The sequence below is a fragment of the Trichechus manatus genome, unplaced genomic scaffold, assembly GCF_000243295.1.
Source record: "Trichechus manatus latirostris isolate Lorelei unplaced genomic scaffold, TriManLat1.0 scaffold00107, whole genome shotgun sequence".
NCBI classification, from domain to species: Eukaryota; Metazoa; Chordata; class Mammalia; order Sirenia; family Trichechidae; genus Trichechus; species Trichechus manatus.
The window spans coordinates 9,578,371-9,599,381 of NW_004444043.1; the positions used below are offsets into that span (position 1 = coordinate 9,578,371).

The 21,011-nt window shown below is 42.4% G+C and overlaps 1 pseudogene; it reads right to left on the reverse strand.

The window, feature by feature from the left end:
* Window positions 1-16,194: 16,194 nt before the first annotated feature.
* Window positions 16,195-17,281, reverse strand: LOC101355985 (large neutral amino acids transporter small subunit 2 pseudogene; annotated as a pseudogene).
* Between the last annotated feature and the right edge of the window lie 3,730 nt (window positions 17,282-21,011).

The window sequence follows — 21,011 nt, forward strand, 5'->3', positions numbered from 1 at the left end:
CTGGAGAAACCCTGAGAGTATGGGCCCCAGACACCTTTTGAGCTCAGTGGTGAAGTCACTTCCAAGGTTCACCATTCAGCCGGGGATTGGACAGCCCCATAAAACAAAACAGGACTAATGAGGCACAGCAGTCCAGGGACAAGGACTAGAAGGCAGAAGGGGACAGGAAAGCTGGCGATAGGGAACCCAAGGTTGAGTAAGGGCAGTGTTGACGTGTAGTGGGGTTGTTAACCATTGTCATAGAGCAACATGTATACTAACTGTTCAATGAGAAACTATTTTGTTCTGTAAACCTTCATCTAAAGTGAGAATAGCAGCACAACTGGAAGAGTGTAGTCTATGTCACTGAACTGTGCATGTAGAAATTTTTGAAATGGTGTATCTCTAGCTATGTATATTTTCACCAAAAAAAAAAAAGATCGAGAAGGGAGAGGGTTGACATGTTGTGGGGTTGTTAGCCAATGTCATAAAACAATATATGTATACTACTGTTTAATGAGGAACTATTTTTTTCTCTAAACCTTCACCTGAAATACAATAAAAAAAATTTTTTTTTAAAAAGAAAATGGTGGACCCCTTGTTGAAAACTTATTAAGAAATTCAAGATAGTAATAGCAGAGCCTTAAACCAAGTGAGTTCCTTCTAAGTGTGACTTCACAGTCTGTGATGGTTAATGTTACGTGTCAGCTTGGCTAGGCCAATGTCATGGATTGAATTATGTCCCCCCAAAAATGTGTGTATCAATTTGGCTGGACCATGATTCCTGGTATTGTGTGATTTTCCTATATGTTGTAAATTTTGCTTCTATGATGTTAATGAGGGAGGATGGGTGGCAGTTGTGTTAGAAAGGCAGGACTCAGTCTACAAGATTGGATTGTGTCCTGAGGCAATCTCTTGAGATATAAAAGAGAGACGGGGATCTCATACTACCAACAAAGCAGTGCCAGGAGCAGAGCATGTCCTTTGGACCTGGGATCCCTCTGTGGAGAAGCTCCTAGTCCGGCGGAGCATTGATGAGAAGGCCAACAGAGAGAGAAAGACTTCCCCTGGAGCTGACACCCTGAATTTGGACTTTTAGCCTACTTTACTGTAAGGAAATAAACTTCTCTTTGTAAAAACCATCCACTTGTGGTATTTCTGTTATAGCAGCACTAGATAACTAAGACAGCCATGATTTCTAGTATTGTGTGATTGTCCTTCATTTTGTGATCTCATGTAATTATCTTCCATTTTATGTATTGTAAGCCTAACCTCCAAATGCTAATAAGGCAGGATTAGTGTGGGGTATATCTTGAGTCACAGCCTTACAAGAGGGTGTGATTCAAGTCACACTCTTTACCAAGTCACACCCTTACTCTGATGTGGGGGGAGTTTCCTTGGCAGTGTAAACTGCATCCAATATGTATATATGGATGTCCTGGAAAGACTCTCTCTTGCTCTGGATCCTGCATCTGGCTCATCTGATCGCCAGTTCTTGGGACTTGAGCCTGTTGTCTGACCTGCTGATTCTGGGATTCACCAACTTCTACAGCCCTACGAGCCAGCTGCCTGCCATCCAACCTACCAGTTTTGGGATTTGCCAGCTTCCACAGTCCCATGAGCCAACAGCCTACCATCTGACCTGCTGATTTTGGTTTCGTCAGCTCCTGCAACCATGTGAGTCAGGAGAAGCCTCCATCCTGACACCTGACCCACGAATTTGGGACTTGGACAGCCTCCACAGTTCTGTGAGCCATTTCTCTGAGATAAATCTCTCTCTCTCTCTCTCTCTCTCTCTCTCTCTCTCTCTCTATATATATATATATATATATATATATATATATATACACTTTACTGGTTTTGCTTCTCTAGACAACCCGGCCTAAGACAGCAATCTCACACCCATAAAGCCTACCTTGTCCACGTGGATTAAAAAGCTAAACATAAAAATCCAAAGATGAAAACCTTACCAGAAAATACTGGAGGATCTATGTTTAAGCTTGAAAGAGAGGAGGCCTCCTTAACATTCAAAACACAAAAGTTGTAAAGGAAATAATAGATAAATTTGAATATATCAAAATTATAAAATGAACAATAACCCCAAAATTTAAAAAAATAAAGAAGAAACTGGTTGAAAATATTTGGATCATAGATGACACAAAAAATTAACATACAAAATAAATAAAGAACTTCTAAAAAACAATTTTTAAAAAGACCAACCAGAGAGAGACAGAAACTTGTTAAAGGCAATGTAAAGGCAAATCGCAGAAGTGGAAATACAAATAACATAAAAACATAAAATGTGGCTTAATCTCATTAGTAAAAATCAAGGAAATGCAAATTAAAAGAATAATATAAAATGTTTAGCCCATCAGATTAGTAAAAATTGTAAAAGTTTTATATTATCAAGGGTTAGTAACAGTGTGAGGAAACGAGTAAGTTCAGGTTGGTTTAGCATTTTCTCAGAGCCTTGGTGGAGCAGTGGTTAAGAGTTTGGATGCTAACCAAAAGGTTGGTAGTTTGAATCCACCAGCTGTTCCTTGGAAACCCTATGGGGCAGTTCTACCTCGTCCTATTGGGTTGCTATGAGTTGGAATTGACTCGTCAGCAGTGATTTTAGACACTTTGGTAATTCCCATTAAAATTTAAAATGAGCACACCCTTCTACAAAGCAATTCTACTTCTTGACATCTACCTCAGAGAAATGTTATTGTTGTCAGGTGCCATCGAATCAGTTCCAACTCATAGCGACCTTATGTACAACAGAACAAAATATTGCCCGGTCCTGCGGCATCCTCACAATCGTTGTTATGCCTGAGCCCATTGTTGCAGCCACCGTGTTAGTCCATCTCCTTGAGGGTCTTCTTCTTTTTTGCTGTAAACACAAAAAGACATGTTTTAAGATTATCATTGCAGCATTATGTTTTAATAGTTAAATAATATTGAAACGACCTAAGTGTTCTACTCACTAGATGCCAGTGATATCTCTCCAGTTGTAACAACAAAAATGTCTTTGGACATTGTTAACGTCCCATGGGGGACGTTGAGCAAAATCACCCCCAGTTGAGAAATTACTGTTTTGCTCAGTTTCCAACCGTCACACATTTTGCCACCTATGGAGAATTGCTCTTCGTGTCCTCCCACCATGCACTGATGCTCAGGGTAGTAGGATTATGGGAAGTTACCATCACTTATTTTGTACTTTGTGTATTTTTCACATATTCTACAGTGAACATGCATTACTTCCGTAATCAGGGAAAAAATTAAGTGAGGTCAAGGACAACCCTCCATTTCTGAGAAGCACTTAAACACATCTTAATGATGCTTCCATTGATTTGGCCTTTTGAATAACTCATGATCTGGGTAAAATTGTAGGATGATTATCAAGAAGCTTCCAAATAGCAAACACTCCAGAAATTTCTACATAGTTAATACAACTGCATCACTTTTATAATCTCAGTTTGAAAGATATTTTGCTTTACAATTTCAAAGCTTGTATAATGCAAAGTACCTACTGGATTACTTTTCGGTGGGAGTTCTTAAAGGCAAGATGATAAGTCATTCTTAGTGGTAGAAACACTAGATTTGCATCATGATAAACCAAGAGATTTTGCTTTTTTTAATCTGTTAGCTAAAGCATCTGTGTCCAGGTAGCTTATACCTCCCAAGGAATACTCACCTACCTCTACCTCTTTTATTTCCTTCAGTTGGCATTCAATGGTATTCCGTGAAAGGCTGCACAAGGCACCACGATCAGTGTTTCAAGAGAACTGTGACGACTTATGAAGTTCACTCAACTCACTGCTGCCATAAACCTTTCTGCAATTTCTGAGCCAGTGGCCCATATCCAGATTGTTTGACTAATCCATCAGTCTCACCGCCTGACCTGGTCATCACAAGATGGTAGCTAACGTCAATTAGCCCTCTACGAAAACCTCAGACCTTTGCAGGATGTAGGGGTTATAATCTAAAATTGCCTTTGGTTTTCAAGACGACCACTCTTTCCCACACCACCTCCAACTCATCTCAGAAACATCCCTTTTGACATCTCTCCCCCCTCTTTCTGCTTAATTCCCCTTCCAGCCACAGGAGATCTCAAGGTTATGAAGAAGTAAAAACATTAGTGATTACCCCAGTCAAACTATGCACATCATCTCTAATTAGTTTATTCCCTAAATATTTCCATGCTCCAAAATTGAGTTACAAACGAATTGTATCACAAGATACCAAGCAAATTGAGAGTGTTCGTTCAGTTTCCAAAGCAAAGGGACTTGCTTCTTCTGAGTGATTCATGCTCTAGGAGAAACTGACTTAACAGTTGGGAAACTGACTTAACAAATAACATAAGAAAAATAAACCATGAATCAGGAAACCAGGCCTGTGGGAGCTAACAGTTGGGAAAGTTGGCATTTACATCTCCCATTTGTATTGGGATTTGTCTAAATTCTGAATTTCCTTACCTTAACCACAACTAAGTGGTTTGGCTCATCTAATTTGGGCAGATTAACCAATACAAGTTAAGCAGGTTGATTTCCATACAAGGAGTTTAAAAAGAGTATGAATATACTTTGAAATACATTTTACACTTTTTAATTTGTCACATATTCTATTATTCACATTCAATGTCCTACATTTGCTTCTTGGAGATCGTTTTAAATTTTAATTTAAAGTTGTCTTTTTCTGTATTTTTAGGAGTGTGATAAATCCAAAGATAAATGACAAATGTCAATAAAACAATGTCAATAAATTGTCTATTTTTCAGGACCATCATCTCACATAGTGGGCCCTCAAATGTTTTTCCATAAAATTTGAAGAAAAGCAAGGATTAAAAAAAAGCCCAAGGAAACCAGACTTCCTCACCCTGCACTCATTTTGGCTATATTCCTTGGACACTATTTCTGTACCACTAAAGTAATCAGTATCTTCAGCCTGAGATTTTAAACCCAAATGCCCTATTCTGTCATTTTTAACATCAGCTACATTGGCAAATAGCTGTTACCCTGATCAACGAACTCCATGGAGAACTATTCTTTCTTCTTCCCCTCCGCCTTCCCTCACCCTTTTTCTTGTGTGTTTGTAACATTATTTACCCAGCATCACGGAAAAAAATTTTTAGATAACCACCGGCTAACTCTAGAGGGCTTCCCAAGCCTAATTCTCAATTCAGGTGATACAGTGAGAAGACAAGTAGGAAGCAGGTGCTAGTTTTTGTTCTGCAGCACTAACAAGATTTGACCTTGGCAAGTCAATTTGACCTCTCTGTGTCTGAATCTCCCCACCTATAAGATGAAGAGGATTGGATCACATAATGTCTTAGATACATCCCTTCCAGTTCTAACATTTTATGACTCAACATTGACTAATATCTCTCTGCTGTGGTTTGCTTAGATTAAAAACAAGACTATAAGTCCTGGCATATGATCAATGCTCACCCAGCTCTATGTTGTCCAGAAAAAGAAAGGAGAGATACAAGCCATGACAGTAGTAACTGTCATTGATGGCATTCACCTGTGTGGCAATTTGACCGCAAAGTCACCAGGGAAACAATGACTTTCATGTCTTTGATGTGGAAGGCTGAATAATGCCCCCAAAGATGCCCATGTCCTTATCCCTGGAACCTGTGAAGATGCTACCTTACATGGCAAAAGGGAGTGTGCAGATGTGATCAAGTTAAGGATCTTGAGATGGGGAAATTATCCTGGAATATCCCATGGGCCCGATGTAATCACAAGGCTCCTTATAAGAGGGAGATGAAAGTGTCAGAATCAGGGAAGAAGCGGTCAGAGAGAGAGGTTTGAAGATGCAACACTGCAGGTTTTGAAGACAGAGGAAAAGGGCCACAAGCCAAGGAATGTAGGCAACCGTGCAGCAGATTAACCAGTAAGCAAGGTACACATGGCCTTACTTGTGTTTATGTACTAATTTGTAGTGCACAATTTCATATGGGTTTCACCACTTCTTTGACGTGGTGGAAAACAGGTGAAACTGTTTGCTACAGATTAGTATGTAAGCACAAGTAAACCCATGTGTGTCTTGCTTATTGAGAAATCCATCCCTGACTGAGAGCCTCTAGAAACTAGAAAAGGAAAGGAAACAAATTCTCCCCTAGAGCCTTCAGAAGGAATGCAGCCTGACAAGGCCTTGATTTTAGCCCAGGGGAAGCCATCCTAGACATCTATGCTCCGGAACTATAAGGTAATAAATTTGCATTGTTTTAATATACTAAATTAGTGGTAATTTGTTACAGCAGCAAAAGCAAATGAATACACTTGACCATGCAATGCATGTTGTGGCATTCTTCCTCTTCCCAGGTTGATACATCCAATACTTGATTTACATGAGATCTGATTTCAAGAGAGTCAACTCAGTGTCATATTGTGTTTCTTTCATTCTTAAAAATTTCTCAGTCTTACTTTCCCTGGAAACACACAGATGGCCTAAAAAAGACCAAATCCATTGCCATCTAGTCATTCCAACTCATAGCACCCCCTACAGGACAGAGTAGAACTGCCCCATACAGCTTCCAAGGCTGTAATCTTTACGGGAGCAGACTGCCTCATCTTTCTCCCATGGAGTGGCTGAGGGGTTCGAACCTTTCATTTAACAGCCAAGTGCTTTAACCGCTGCACCACCAGGGCTCCACAGACCGCTTACAGACATACAAACATGTCTTTTCAGCTTCCACCTCCTGCTCATGCCTCTATCTATTCAAGAGTTCTTCAGCTGACAATTTTATTCTTTTTATGTCTTTTTTTATGTCCTAAAACAATGTGATACCAGATTAGCCTGAATTTAATGTATTTCTAAGATGTCACATCAAAGGGCTAGTAGATCGGAGGGCTCCCCTTGATTCTCTGAATACCAGGTTGCTTCCTTCTTGGTTATATGTTTTTGGGTTTTTTTTCTTTTTTTTTTTTTTTTTTTCCTGCATCTGAAATAGAAACCTCAGTGGTTAATGCCTCAATTCGTTTTTTTAAAAATCTCAGCAATTATTTAGTGGGCATGGCAGGGAAACATCTGGAGGATGTGGCAGGAAAGAGATCAAAATTATTCTATCAGCAAAAGAGAAGTAGCATCTTTGCCTGCTGGAACTGAGTTACTAGGTTTTGTGAAGTCCTAGAGAGCGTATGTTTTATAATTGAGGTAGCCTTTGCTGTTTTCCCCATTGTACCGATGAGAAGCCTGAGCCCCCATGGCTGATAGGTGGCAGAGTAAGCATTTCTGGTGAAATGCCATGATATCCTCCAAACCAGTTGCCATCAAGTCGATTCTGACTCATGGCAACCCCATGTGTGTCACAGTGGAACGTGCTTCATAGGATTTTCAATGGCGAATATTTTGGAAGTAGATCACCAGTACTTTCTTCAGAGGTGCCTCTGGGTACACTCGAACCTCCAATCTTTCAGTTAGCAGTTGAATGTGTTAACTGTTTGCACCACCCAGGGACTCCTACGTGATCCTCACTCCTCCATAAATGTTATCTCTGAGAGAACCACATGGATAGGCAAGAAGCTGAGCCTCTACTAAGGTGCTGCTCAAATTCCTTAGGCTATGCTTCAAGCCCTTGAAGGAAACACAGGCACAAAGAAATAGAAGGAAATGGGATGGTTGATAACTGATCCTGAGCTTCACAGGCAACTCTGAGTCTGACTAAGGACTTTGAACAGAAAGAAACATTCAGTTAGATAATGATGAAGAAAAGTCTGAAGACATGAGTGTTGGAAGCTACATAAATAGGGAGCTATCTTTTAGTTCCTGATTTTCTCAGTAAAGGACTTCATGGGCTAATACCTGTGTGACTAGAACTGCAGGCTGATAGAAGATGTTGGCAACATGGTAAAACACCCACATCTTTGGGACAGCCTGGGGCCATCTCAGGACTGACTGTTCAGAGTAGTGCAAGCTCCCTCTCCCAAAGGCTGACTCATATGCCAACAAAGCCTACAAGTGAAGGTTCTAGAGGTGGATGTACCTGCTGGTGGACACATTTTTCCTCTCTTGCATATTTCATTGATCTTTGTAGATCACTACCAGTTTGGCTGAACCTCAAATCCTAAGTTCCAGTTAGCAGGACAAATACAGAAAAGTAAGTCCACATTCTATCCTTCCCATAACTTCCTGGTGTGAGTATATTTTCTACCTTCTCATCTCCACACATACTGAATAAAGTTAGTCTTTCTTCCATCACAAACTCTTGTGCAGAATAGAACATCTCAGCTGAGCTGTGCCTAGCAAGTTTGGTGTCAGGGCAAGCATAAAACCTGTCTTCAAATTAACTTTGTAATTCAGGTCTCCACTCACATATGGGTGTCATTGGTATTATCACCTGGTAACTTCCCATTTTAACTAGCTATTCTTGCTAAGTAAGTGTTAAACTTCATAATACTACATGCATGTGCTGTTGAATTAAGTGTATAATCACTTAACATGATTTGTGTCATGAAAACAGAGGCTTAGAGCTAAACTAAACCAAAGCTGTAAGCTTCCTTCCACCATTTACCAATTGTGTAACCTTGGGCCATCACTCAACTTTTTGAACTTTAATTTACTTATTTGTAAAACAGGGTCAATAGCATCCACTTCACTGGACCTTGCACAGCATCTGATACCTGATAAATGCTCACCTCTAATTACTATTCTTCTTTCTTTCTCTATACCCTGAAGTTTACAATCAAGAAAGTAGGACAGAAGAAGGTAAATACCAATACTAAAAATGGAAGTGTTCAGAGGACGGTGAGTCTGTAGTGGTTTCAAGAGGCTATATGGGGGAGGTGGAACTTAGATCTTCTGTGAGGATAGGGCTCAGACCCATGGCTATCAAACTTTTTAGGGCATTAGATCATCTAGGGCAGCTTGTTAAAATGCAGCTTCTCAAGGCCCACCTACAGGCAGTCAATAGTTTGGGCATGAGGCCAGGTGATTCTATTGTAAATAGTGCTCAGACAACATGTTAAGGAGACACTAGCTTAGATAAGTGGAAAAGAGTGTGCAGAGCATTGTGAGGGTGGGGTATAATAATGCCCACGGGCTAGTGATCTGTTTAAGTACAGGGTTCATGTGAAAAGTCTCAGGAGCCAGGAGCTATCTACAGAAAATAGTGCTTAGGGTAATTAGCGTTAAGTTGCTGAATGATCTCTCATAGATGACAATGGAAACTGTGATGGTCAATAGAAACTGCTCATTGGTGTCCCACCTCAAGCGGGGCCCCGGGCATGCACACGGTGCCCAGGACAGCGCCCTACCTGCTATACCTTAGTTACATCTCTCCAGAAGCTAAGGAGAGCATTGAATACCCAGTAAGTGGACTATGGCTTTGTGTGCAAGAATGAGAAAGGAGTGAGTGCATGCACAGCTTGGGTTTTAAAGACTCCCATTTAATTTCATAATGAGGAGAGTCAAAAGAGAAAGCCTTGGAAAAAGAAAGCAGCAGACAGATCCACAGAAGGGAGAGTTATCTTAGTCTGCATTCTCTAAAGGAACAAAACCAGTGAAGCATATATAAATATATATAGAGAGAAATTTACTTCAAGGAAATGGCTCGCACAACTGTAGGGGCTGGCACGTCCCAAATCCCTGGGTCAGGCAACAGGCTAAAGACCTTTGCTGGCTCACATAGCTGCAGGGGCTGATAAGCCCCAAATCCGTAGGTCAGGCAGCAGGCTGGAAGCCTCTTCTGGCTCACAGGGTTGCAGAGGTTTATGAATCCAAATCTGCAGGTCAGGTGGCAGTCAGGTACTTCTGTAGGCTTACGTCCCAAGAACCAGAGGTCAAGCAATGAGAAGAGTGCAGGGTCGAGAAAGAGAGCAAGCTTTGCAAGAACAGCCATTTACATACTGGAGACAGGCCACACCCCCAAGGAAACTCCCCTTTCAACTGAGTGCTGCTCACATCAGATCACAAAATGGAAGGTGATTACGTAGTGTCTGCCAAATCACTGAGAATCATAGCCTAGCCAAGGTGACACACAACATTAACCTTCACAAGAGTTAAGACAGACAATTACAGAGAAAGGGAGCAGAGGAGTGACTTGGTAAAATAGATTGTCCCCAAACAGCCATGTGATCTTGGGCAAGGACCTAATGTCACGTCCCTCCTTTTCACCATCTAGAAAAGACAGGATTGGTTTATAATTCCTATGATTCTTGCAAGTACCAACTCTCTATGGTTCTCAACCACAGTGGAGGAGGGCCAATCTATGAACTTGGATTAAAAAAATTTTTCATCTTTATTCTTTAATTTTCACTCACCTCTTACTGAAATTTAGCTTTTCCTTCCATTATGAATACATGCAGCATACCATCGTAGTATTAGAAGTACCTGTGACTTTGGTATCAAAAAAATCACAAATATTCTTATACTACAATTGTGTTGTAGACATCTCCAAATATCATTATGCTCATCAACACTTCTAACTAGTTATTAAACCCACCACTAGGTCTTACTTAATGTATTAACAAAGAGGCATATATATCTCAATTGTTTTTTACTATATTTATGTTCCTTTGTAATGCTATCTATTCTATTTTATGCATTTGGAAACATTCGGAAAGGGGGTTTGTTTATGTTAGCTATTGCTGCATAGCAAATCACCATAAAACTTAGTGGCTTAAGACAACAATCATTTTATTATCCTCTCTCTTGGTTCTGGGGGCTGACTGGGTTCTGCTAGGCAATTCTTGCTTGGAGTTTCTCCTAGAATTGCAGCTAGACAGTCGCTGGGGCTGAAATCTTCCAAAAGCTCATTTACTTACATGTCTAGCTCCTGAGCTAGGAAGACTTCAATAGCTGGGGGCTGGAACAGCTGAGGCTCACCAAGCATCCTCTTTCTACATGACCTTCCCATGTGGTCTCTCTAACATGGCAGCTTCAAGGTAGATGGACTTCTCAGCTGGTGGTTCAGGGTTCTAGACTGAGTGCACAAAGAGAGAGAAAGTCACAAGGAAGCTGTATCCCCTTTTATAACAGCCTTGGAAGTCACATAACATCACTTCCACTGAACTCTATTAGTTGACACAGTTACAGAGACCCGACCAGTTCAAGGCGAGAGTACATAGACTCCATCTCTTGATAGGGGATTAACAAGCTTCTGGAAAAACATGTGAAACCCAAAATGTTGTTGCAGCCATTTTTATAAAATACAATGTACTACTACAGAATCCATAAGTTTCATCAGAAGGTCGTTTGGGTCTATGGCACAAAAAAAGGTTAAGAACCCCCTTCTAGACCTTCATCATACCCTGAAGTTCACTCACATTTCAACATTCACCTTAAAATGCTTATCACCTCTTCCGGATTCTGCCTGGTGATCACATCCAACCTGTCCAGTTTATTTGTTCATATTGTGTTTTGATCTTGTTTTTTGAAACTTTACCTTCCAGTGACTCCACCTCCAAAACACACGCACACACACATACACACACACACAGTCTAGATTTTATCTTCCTGACATAAACCCTCCGTAAGAACCAAAATGAGCCTGGTTGCAACGCTTCAGTGAATCCCATTTTCTACCTGTCTGTTTGCCTTATCTGGTTCTCCCTGCTGAGACCTCTCTTAAACTTCTGCCTTTGGGTCTTAGGCCTGTGGGGAGTCTCATCTGTAGCCAGATCCTCAGAGTAACCTTAGCCTCCTTGTCTCACAGCCATGTGTACATCTGCCATCTGGTGGAAGGCTGTGGTAACTGCACCCTGTGGTCAAGCCTGAAGGAGGTCAAGCCCAGGAGAGCTCTTTCCTGGACCCATCAAGCCAGGGTGCTCAACTCATTATTTCTTCACGTCACAGTGTCCTGCACCAAGTTATGCAGAGGCAACAGCCTTTAGTTATCAGAACATACAATGAATGTAAATGAATCAAATACCCTAACAGTCCCTGCCGAAGTTTGAAGTCTTAAATCAGGACAAAGTGTAAAATGTAGGATGAAAAATGGAAAATGTAGGAAAGATGATCCTTGTAGGAAAGATGATCCTTGGGGCTTAGTGGATTCGACTGATGCTGAGTCAGTTACGTAGCTCTGAGTCTAGTGAAGTCTTCCTCCATCCTCTTCTACATCAGTTCTGGCATCTCTATCACATTTACTGAAGGCCATCATCATGTTCATGCTCCAGCAGCATATTAGCACCATCTTGGTGTTTCCTTGCCAGGACACTTAATCCTGAGTCATGGGAGAATGCTCTAGGGTAATTTAACTCTTCCCTTTCCAGATTTGTATTCTATCCTTCCACCCCACCTACCATTCCAATCCCAACACTCTCAAAATCCAATCCTGTGTATGCTCCCCTGGTTGCAGACAGAACATAGTAGCCAGGTCTTGCAATTATTCTGGTGAATACCTATTTCTATTATTGTTGTTAGCTGCTGTTGAGTCAGCCCCTGCCTCATGGTAACCCCATACACAATGGAATGAAACGTACAGTACTGTGCCATCCCTGTGATCACCTGCGGATCAGGCCATTGTGATCCGTAGGGTTTTCATTACCTGCTTTCTGGAAGTAGATCATCAGGCCTTTCTTCCTAGTCCATCCTAGTCTGGAAACTCAACTGACACCTGTTCAGCATCATAGCCACATGCAAGCCTCCACCGATAGATGGGTAGTGGTCTCCTACAAGGAAGATGAGAATTCTACCACTGAATCACCAGTAACCCCTATTTCTACTATAAATCCCAAAAAACCAAACCTACTGCTGTCGAGTTGATTCTGACTCATAGTGACCCCATGAGGTTTCCAAGGCTGTAAATCTCAATGGAAGCAGACTGCCATATCTTTCTCCCATGGAGCCATTGGTGGTTTCAAACTGCTGACCTTTTGGTTAGCAGTCGATCACTTTAACCACTGCACCACCAGGGCTCCTTATTTCTACTAGAGCCAGTATTAAACTCCCCTTCTTGGGCTATGTTCATACTTGACCCTAGTTATTGGTCTAGAGGAAGTGAGCTGAGGGGAGAAGCATGGGGGCAGATCTTGAGAACAATCATTATCTTGCAACACAGCCACCTCAGGTGAGGTCTTTGCATGGTCTCCAGGCAAGGAGAGCCTACTCTTCTTTAGCAAGGAGGATAGCTTCTTCTGCCAGCCAGGAGGCTCAGAGGAATATGAGAGACGGGGAAGTTTCAAGATTCTCAGACAAATCTACACACGTCTTCATCCTAGAGCCCTCACTTTAGCATAGGAGACTAGTGGAGGCTGTATGTTGATTGTCTTCGCAGCCCTGCCATTTTGTAATTAAGCCTGGGACCTGACTTACAGCACAGGCTGTCCTACAGCTACAGAAGACAAGAATTTATACGTTGCCATGGAGGCCTTCTAGCTTCTACAACTTCCCGGAAAATAAGAGTTGGCTGATCTGAGTCTGTTCTTTTTCCCCCTCAAATATTCCAAGGCAAATATCCAGCCAACTCCATACTCTTTATAATTGCCATTGCCCCATACCACCCAAGTGCTGAGCTTCTGAACAACTTAATGCTTCCCCTTTCACTTGTACGTCATCTCCGTCCACCACACTGTGAGTCTTGGTAATTGTGATGCTATAGCACATGAGGGGTGACCCCCACCCCACTTACCACCCGTCATTTCATCAATCAGTAAGACAGTTCCAGAATCTCATCCTAAGGGGCTGCTTTCTAGGGCTAGTTCTGGTACCAAACGTCTTAGTTTGGATTCTTCCTAATGCAGAACTTGAGACAAGGACTTGGTTTCAGCTTACTTATTTGTGAGGTAATTCCAGGAAGCAGGAGTGAAGGAAAGGGGATAGTGAGTTAGGGAAGAAGGAAAAGCCAATACAAGAGTGCGTTATGAAGGTCGCTGCTATCTTGATTCCTTCGATGCCGCCTTAGAAGTGTGTAAAACAACCCCTGCTGAAGAGTGCAAAATGTCATCTGAAGGATGGGAGGCTAAAGTATTTATTGACATCATCCCCCACTGGCTGAGGACTGCCCCAGGGGCCATTAACTCCTCTAACTTCCAGGCTGCACTTGGCGGGGTCACTCTTGAATCCTAACTAAATTATTATTCAACAGTAATAGTAAAAGCTCGTGAATTTTGAGCTCCGTTGACACAAGTCCTTTTCTTAACCCAGAAAGACCCTCATAATCATAGGGTTATTGTTTTTGTTGCTTAAGATCAATACTACCTGTTGACTGCATAGATTCAATGAAACAGACCATTTTAAAATTCATTTTTGGTTCTTTTCATAAGACTAGAAAGCTCCAGGAAAACAGGCATCAGGAACTTAAAGTGAATTTTCAGTGAGATTAAATAGAGATACCAATCTAGCTAAGATTTCAATAGTTCTATTATATTTTAATCTTACTGTATAAAATGTTAATTATCTTGGCATTGAACATGGATTTCAGAAGACTGTTCCTGTAAGAACTTCATGGTCATAAAATGCTACAGTAAAAAAACCCAACATGAGCATGAATAATCATTATAAATGTTCGCTTTCACATTAAACACACACACAATTACATTGGGGGTGGGGGATCAGAACTGCATTTTTACATTTTTTTTCCAGCTTCAAAAATATTTATCCAAAAAGTAAGGCATCCACTTTATAAAAAACAATAATTGAAGGAGGGGAAGAGGCTGGAAGAATGAGAAGAGGGAAAAAGAGGATGGTATCCCAACCCTCCAGGGCCAACCCCAGCCCGCCTAGTGTCCACTCTGAAGGGGCCATAACTCAGACCAAACCTAGCCCCTCACCACCAATGGGTCAGGCAAGTTGGAAGGCAAGCTGGGAGATCCAACCCAGACAGGAGGGGCTTGCTGGGTATTCCCGTTTAAGCAGATGGAATGGAGATTCAACGGGAGTACTATGTCCTTAGCACAACAGGAGTGACAGGGCAGGCTACCAGGCCAGAAGCACAGGGAAAGGCAGTGTCTTCCTGCAGGATGGTCAGAAGGCCACATACCACAGCTGCCTCAGGACAGCAAGAGGGGACTTTCTGAGGGGGACACTCTCAAGGTCTCCAAAGTGGATGCCATTCTGCCACTGCCCTTTCATTCTGCCCTGGAGGTTGTCCAAAGACAGGAGGGTGAGACTGGAAAAGAGGAAGGGGTTATCTGAATCAGTCTTCGGAAAACACTCTCTCCCCAAACAGTCTCTGAGGTTATGGGAAAGTGGGAAGGTGGAAAAGTGCCCCCTCCCCTCTCCTAGGGAAGGCATTTAATATCAGGTCTGTCCTGAGGGTTAGAAATAAGGGAGTATTTTTAGGCTCAGTTCTTGGATGGGAGGTGACTTAAGGCTGATCTGGCTCTTGGGGATCCTTCGCACCCAGTTCCGGAGCCAAGGTATAGAGAGGAAGAATAGGGCATGACCACGGGTGGCTGGTAGCGCTGGCTCTGTGGATGTGTTGGGGGTGTAGCTGCAAGGATAACAGGGTAACTGTTCCTTCTGGTGGGTGGGGCAGGAGGAGACGTTGAGCTGTTTCATCATTAAGGGAGAAATGTCCACTACATGGAAAATAAAAAGCCTTCTGGCAACAGGGTGGGGACAGGATGCAGCAGGCAGGGGCAGTGCTGGGTTTTTGCAAGCTTAGCCTTTCCCAAAATGTTCCACAGACCTGGTGGGGAGTTAGGGGGAGGGGGCAGTTCTTCTTTTTGTTGGTCCTTAGCTCAGTGTGGAGGTGGTGTCCGGATAGGAGCCTCACTCTGGACAGGGAGGCCAGGCTAGGGTAGGGTAGGTGGGTGGAGGAATAGTGGGGAGGGGGTGGGAAGAGGGTAGAGGGAAGCATTCCCTCTGATTTTTTGGGTCCCAGGTCTCTCCAGCTGACCTTTAATGGTGATGTATTTGCTTGAATCTGCCCCTCCTCTCTGAGCTGAGGATTTCGCTTGGGCTCAGGAATGGGGAGGGAAGGCAGTACTGAACTCAGCTTCCTGAGGAGGCAACTAAGGCTGTGTGCCAGGAGGGAGGGCTCTGTAGGGCACTTTTGGCATCTCTACTCCCATCTAACCCCTCAGAGCATGGACAACCCTGGTGGGGGGATCTGGGGGTGAGAGGCTGGTTCTTTGGGTCCAAAGGTCAGTGTCTTTATTTACAACATCTCACCACCCATATTCAAGTCTTGCCCTTATCTGACAGAAGGGTGCGTGTGTGTGTGTGTGGGTGTGGGGGTGTGTGTGTGTGTGTGGGTGTGTGTTGGGGGGACCCCAGACAGGGAAGTAGGGCAGAAAGGGGGCTGAAGGGGGGAGGAGCCAGCTGAGAAGGTTGTGGCAGTCCTCAGGCCTGGGGCTGTTCCTAGGATCCCTTGTCCTTGGAGGGAGTGGGAGAGTACACGGGCTGCTGCTGCTCTTCCATCTCCTCAGTCATCTCTGCTCTTGAGCCCCCCTTCACCTTGGGGTACACGACCACACACATCTTTTGGCTCACTAGGGTTAGCAATTCAATGAAGTCATTGAAACACTTGGGCTTGTGTTTCCAGTAAACACCCAGGAAATAGATGGGCACACCTGCCAGCCTGATGGCCACGCCATTGCCACACACCACTGGCTCTGACCACAGGCTGAAGACAAGCAGGAAGGCCCAGAATAGCAAGTAGATGATGGGGAAGAACAGGTTGATCTTGATGGGGCAGAGGATGTCAGGCTTCTTCCAGTGAAGGATTATCTGTCCAACAATTGTGAGTCCATAGAAGAGATAGTTGATGAAGCCCACGTAGTTGATGAGTGTGTGCATGTTGCTGGTGACCAGCATCAGCAGGGTGGATATGCATGTGAAGAACAGGGCTGGGATTGGGGTGCAGCGCTTCACGTGGATCATGGCCAGCATGATGGGAATGTGGCCCTCCCTGGCTCCAGCAAAGAACAGCCAGGAGGAGGTGAAGAAAGACCCATTGACGCCTCCAAATGTAGACAGGGCAAGAGAAATAGGCATGATCCAGGCCATGATGCCCAGGAGCTTCTCTCCAAAAGTCACAGCAACTGCATTTGATGCCAGCAGCTCCTGAGGGACATTGCAGTGACATAAATAATATTGGCAAAGACATACACAGATGTGACCAGTGGAATGGAGATGTAGATGGCTCTGGGAAAGTTCTTGTAGAGATCAACAAGTTCCTCAGTCAAGCATTTAAGAAAATTCCAGTCACCGTAGGCAAAGGAGCCCTGAAGGAAAGCCAGTGCAATAAGGCCAATGTCGGGCTCCTGGAAATTCTCAAACGTGTTCTATGGCTCCATTTAGAGTATTTTCTTTTGCAGATGTGCAGCATCCCCATGATGATGATCAGGGCTAGGGCCAGGAGCTTCCCTGCCGTGAAGATATCTTGAACCCGGGTGGCCCATCACACACTGGAACGTTTGACCCACGTGAGGAGCCCTTTTGCTGGAACGTGTACTTCGCTGCCTTCTATCACGCTCGGGACTCCCTCCTTCTTGGAGCTGGAGCAAATGGATGAGGTGATACACTTTCCCGGATTTTTAAATTTTTTTATAATTTATTTTATTTTTAGTTGTTGTTGAGAATATACACAGCAAAACATACACCGATTCAGTGACACTGATTACATTCTTGTAGTTGTGTAACCATTCTCACTCTCCTTTTCTAAGTTGTTCCTCCTACATTAGCGTAAACTCACTGCCCCCTGAGGCTTCTATCTAGTCCTTCAAGTTTTTGTTGTCAGTTTGATCTCATATAGATAGTTCTTAAAAGAGCATAATGCTCAAGGCAGATATTCTTTACTAATTAAGCTAAACTATTATTTGGTTTTAAGAAGACTTCAGAGGATACTTTTTGTTTAAGGTTTAAAGATTATCTCGCAGCAGCAGTTTCAGGGGTTCATCCAGCCTCTATGGCTTCAGAAAGTCTGGATTCCACACACACAATTACATTTAATAATGCATTTGAAAGAATTTGACCGTTAGCAATCATAAGAAATACTTGAAAAAGTATCTCTATTTGAAGATTATATGATCTTAGACACAGAAAACCCCCGAAGAATCCACTGGAAATAATAAAAGATTTTAGCAAAGTATCAGGATACAAGATAAACATACAAAAATCAGCATGATTCCTCTACACCAATAAAGAGAGCTTCGAAGAGGAAATCACCAAATCAATACCATTTACAATGGCCCCCCAAAAGATAAAATACTTAGGAATAAATCTAACCAGAGACGTAAAAGATCTATACAAAGAAAACTACAGGACGCTACTGCAAGAAATCAAAAGAGACCTGCATAAGTGGAAAAACATACCTTACCCATGGATAGAAAGACTCAATATTGTGAAAATGTCAATTCTACCCAAAGCAATCTACAGATACAATGCAATCCTGATCCAAATTCCAATGGCATTTTTTAAGGAGATGGAGAAACAAATCACCAACTTCATATGGAAATAGAAGAGGCCCTGGATAAGTAAAGCGTTACTGAAGAAGAATAATGTAGGAAGCCTCACACTATCTGATTTTAGAATGTATTATACTGCCACAGTAGTCAAAACAACAGATACATAGACCAATGGAACACAATTGAGAATCCAGACATAAATTCATCCACCTATGAGCAGCTGATATTTGACAAAGCCCCAAAGTCCATTAAACGGGGAAAAGACACTTTCTTATCAAATGGTGCTGGCATAACTGGATATCCACCTGCAAAAAAACTGAAACAAGACCCATACCTCACATCATGCACAAAACTAACTCTAAATGGATCAAAGACCTAAATATAAAATCTAAAATGATAAAGATCATGGAAGAAAAAATAGGGACAATGCTAGGAGCCCTAATACATAGCATAAACAGAATACAAACCATAAGTAACAATGCACAAATACCAGAAGAGAAACTAGGTAACTGGGAGCTCCTAAAAATCAAATGCTTATGCTCATCAAAAGACTTCACCGAAAGAGTAAAGAGATAAGCTACAGACTGGGTTCAGATTCAGTCCTGACACTTACTAATTGTGTTGTTTGTGGCAAATTATTAACCTCTGAATGAAATTGGAGTAATGACAATTCCTTCCTCTTTGGTTTGCTCTGAGGAGTGAAAGCATTTTTGTTCTAAGTACACTGCCCTGTTTTAATTCATCAAATACACCAAACTTCTTCCTATTTCAGGAACTTGTCCTTGCTTTTCCGCTGCTTATAACGTTCTTCTGAATCTTTTCAAGACTCTGTTTTGTTTGTAAAGCATTTAGAAGAGTACCTGGCACATAGTAAGTGCTCCATAAGATTGAGCTATTGCAATAGACACTATTCTCCCTTAACGCTACAGATCCCTAAGAATTCTGAGGTATTCCTTTTCTGGAACCAGGTTCTCTGTCCTCCAGAAATCTTTAAGCTTTTCCCATCTTAGCTGAACTCCTGCAGCATATACTGCTCCACTAAGAAATATATTTCTCCAGGACATCCCCCGCCCATTCTTTTTTCATGTACTTAGAATGTGCGCAAATAAAATATGTTCACACTCTCGTCCTTGCCATTAATCTTAGTTTGTGCTCAGCCAATGCACAGAGGAAAAATACTGAACTTGGGAGTCTGAAGATCCAGTTTTCAGGCTCTACTCAGCCACTTAACCTGTGACCTTTGGATCCATTGTGTGACATTTCAGTGTACCCTTTTCTTGTCTTTAAGTACTAATTATCTCACTGTTTTTTGAGGGTATTAAGTGATATAAAAACTAATAATTTGAAAAAATAAATAAATAAAAATAAACAATATAATTTGTATATATGTAAATCATATCTGCTCACTCACCAGTTCAATAGCTTTCCGTTGCCCTTAGAATAAAATCTAAACTCCTGATCATGGCCTTTGCCTGAGGGACCTCCCCCACTGCTTCCCTTCCCCTCCCTCTGCTCCAACTGCACCAGTCTCCTTGTGTCCATCCAACAAGTCCAGCTTACTCATATCTCAGAAACTTGGTCCTTGCTTTCTCCCCTGCCTGCATGCCCTTCCTCTGGATCTTTTCAAGATTGTTTTGTTTGCTTTCTCCCCTGCCTGCATGCCCTTCCTCTGGATCTTTTCAAGATTGTTTTGTTGGTTGGTTGGTTTGGGTCAGTCAGGTCTCTGGTCAAATACCCAGTTGCTTTTTAGTCATAGCTTGTTTTCATGTCCTCATTGCACTTGTCATTGTCTGAGATTGTTACCAAACGCAGTGGGTTCGCCGCCTGTACTCTCATTAAGAATAACTAAGAGTCAAGTGGATTTAAAGCAAGACATAGTTTATTACTCACAGTGAGCAAGGAGACAGGGATCAGTCCCAAAGCACTCTCTCGCTGAACAAAGGGCTGGGGGAAGTTTTGTACCATGTGGGAAAGACGAAGTCATACATATTCATTAACTTCATACGTAGTCAGAAAGGGGTAGGATTTGGCACAGAAGTGGCTGATGGACTTCTCGCTTTTGAAACGGGCTTAGTCACTGCTCAGTAACGTATGTCTGGTGATTTTGGTTCTTTGGCAATACTTTTCATGGGATGGGGCCATCTGGCAGTCAACCTGGTCTCTTACCGCGCATGCCCAGGATTCTAGTTCTAAGTGGCTGATCTGAAAGACAGCTGCAGGCTAGAAGATTAGGAGAAAGTAGCTTAAACTTCAGCTGCGAGTGAGGTAAACAATGTTCTGTGGTTAACATCATTCTTCTTCTAGAAAAATTTTTAACTGACATAATTTGTTGTTTAAGGCCTTTTCTGTCTCTAGCTGGTCTCACCTCCCCCCTGAGAAATTCACACTCTTCGTTTTGAGGTTTAGGGACAGAGGTCTCTTCTTTTAAAGCTACTTCTTGCTGACATGGGGCACAGGGGCCTAAAGATTAGAGAAGTGGAACTCTCGTGCTGCCTGAGCTAAACTGTCATGTCTTTTCTGGGTCCCTAAAGGTCCTTCATAAGCGAGCTATGCTTCTTTTTGAAGGAGAATGGGCTGGAATCTTTGAGCAACCATCATTTGAAGGTGGAACTTTTGTAACCTGGAGGATACAAGCTTGACAAGTAAGTTAAACAGGCAAGGACCAAAAAGAAGTAACAGCAGGATGGCAATTAGTGGACCAAGCAATGGCAGAAACCAAGTAACTGAAGGGAGAAGGTTCTTCACAGCTTG